The sequence below is a fragment of the Bos taurus genome, chromosome 22, assembly GCF_002263795.3.
Source record: "Bos taurus isolate L1 Dominette 01449 registration number 42190680 breed Hereford chromosome 22, ARS-UCD2.0, whole genome shotgun sequence".
In the NCBI taxonomy this organism is placed as follows: Eukaryota; Metazoa; Chordata; class Mammalia; order Artiodactyla; family Bovidae; genus Bos; species Bos taurus.
This window is the reverse complement of record NC_037349.1, coordinates 34,825,022-34,826,788: the sequence shown is the minus strand read 5'-3', so window position 1 is coordinate 34,826,788 and position 1,767 is coordinate 34,825,022. Positions and strand designations below refer to the sequence as shown.

Below are 1,767 nucleotides of genomic sequence, written 5' to 3'. Positions count from 1 at the left end.
GTTTCAGCTTTAGCATCATTCCTTCCAAAGAAATCCCAGGGCTGATCTCTTTCAGAATGGACTGGTTGGATCTCCTTGCAGTCCAAGGGACTCTCAAGAGTCTTCTCCAACACCACAGTTCAAAACCATCAATTCTTTGGTGCTCAGCTTTCTTCACAGTCCAACTCTCACATCCATACATGATCACTGCAAAAACCATAGCCTTGACTAGACGGACCTTTGTTGGCAAAGTAACGTCTCTGCTTTTCAATATGCTGTCTAGGTTGGTCATAACTTTCCTTCCAAGGAGTAAGCATCTTTTAATTTCATGGCTGCAGTCACCATCTGCAGTGATTTTGGAGCCTCCCAAAATAAAGTCTGCCACTGTTTCCACTGTTTCCCCATCTATTTGCCATGAAGTGATGGGACCAGATGCCATGATCTTCGTTTTCTGAATGTTGAGCTTTAAGCCAACTTTTTCACTCTCCTCTTTCACTTTCATCAAGAGGCTTTTTAGTTCCTCTTCACTTTCTGTCATAAGGGTGGTTGATAACTAATATACCATGTACATGCTATCCCTCATTTAAGCATTTCATGAACATTACTGAGGAACAGAAAGATGACAGGGGCAGTGCCACACACTTAGCAAACAGTAAGAAAGAAAGAAAGTGAAAGTGAAGTAAGTCGCTCAGTCGTGTCCAATTCTTTGTGACCCTGTGGACTGTAGCCCACCACGCTCCTCCGACCATGGGATTCTCTAGGCAAGAATACTGGAGTGGGTTGCCATTTCCTTCTCCAGGGGATCTTCCTGACCCAGGGATCGAACTTAGGTCTCCTGCATTGCAGGCAGACGCTTTAACCTCTGAGCCACCAGGGAAGCCCATTAAAACGTGAAAGTTTAAAGTGAAGTCGCTCAGTTGTGTCTGACTCTTTGGGACCCCACGGACTGTAGCCTACCAGGCTCCTCGATCCATGAAATTTCCCAGGCAAGAGTACTGGAGTGGGTTGCCATTTCCTTCTCCAGGTGATTTTCTCAACCCAGGGATCGAACCTGGGTCTCCTGCTCTGCAGGCAGACGCTTTACCGTCTGAGCCACCAAGGAAGCAAACAGTAAGAAACTGTAGCTAAATTTCAGGGACAAAGTAAAAATATTATAAGATCAACTGCAAGAACTCAAGACATAGCTCTCAGAGTGGCGAGGCAAACTGTTCTGGAGAACCCAGCCAACTCTGAATTTAACTATATTTGTCAGCCAATTCAACGAAGTTCACAACAGTCTTTATTTCTCTCATCCTGAACTTCAGTATGATTCCTTGTTTTTCTCACTTCTTCAGCAGAACAGAGGCTTTATAAGAACAGATGCCCTTTCACTGGAAAAGAGTGTAACCAGCACAGTGTTTGGCATATACAAGGCTCCCATAACTATTTATTGAATGAATGTCTACGTTTCCTTGACTGTCAATAACTCACAAAATACTGCCATACATCTGAGAAAAATAAGTACCGAAACGGTTATAATAAAGATTTTCTTTATCCTGTAAAGGGAGCAAGTCTTAGTATCTAGCCAATTCACTCATTTAAGGCATCTAATTCCCTGATAATGTCAGTTAAAAGGGACCTTACTGTAATAAGTACCATAAATTATTCATGGCTAGTAACACAGTGCTCAAGGTCAAGTGCAATCTGATGGAAAATCTCTTCACTGAGGAAAAATCAGTTGCTGGTTGTTATCACAACTTTCACAGTATCTGTTTACAGAGCTTCTCACCTTCTGGTATGTTTGTTCAG

At 42.8% G+C, this 1,767-nt stretch overlaps 1 non-coding gene across 1 annotated transcript; it reads right to left on the bottom strand.

The window, feature by feature from the left end:
- Positions 1-1,008: 1,008 nt before the first annotated feature.
- Positions 1,009-1,081, bottom strand: TRNAC-GCA (transfer RNA cysteine (anticodon GCA)). The gene has a single exon. It is a non-coding gene; the product is annotated as a tRNA-Cys (tRNA).
- Between the last annotated feature and the right edge of the window lie 686 nt (positions 1,082-1,767).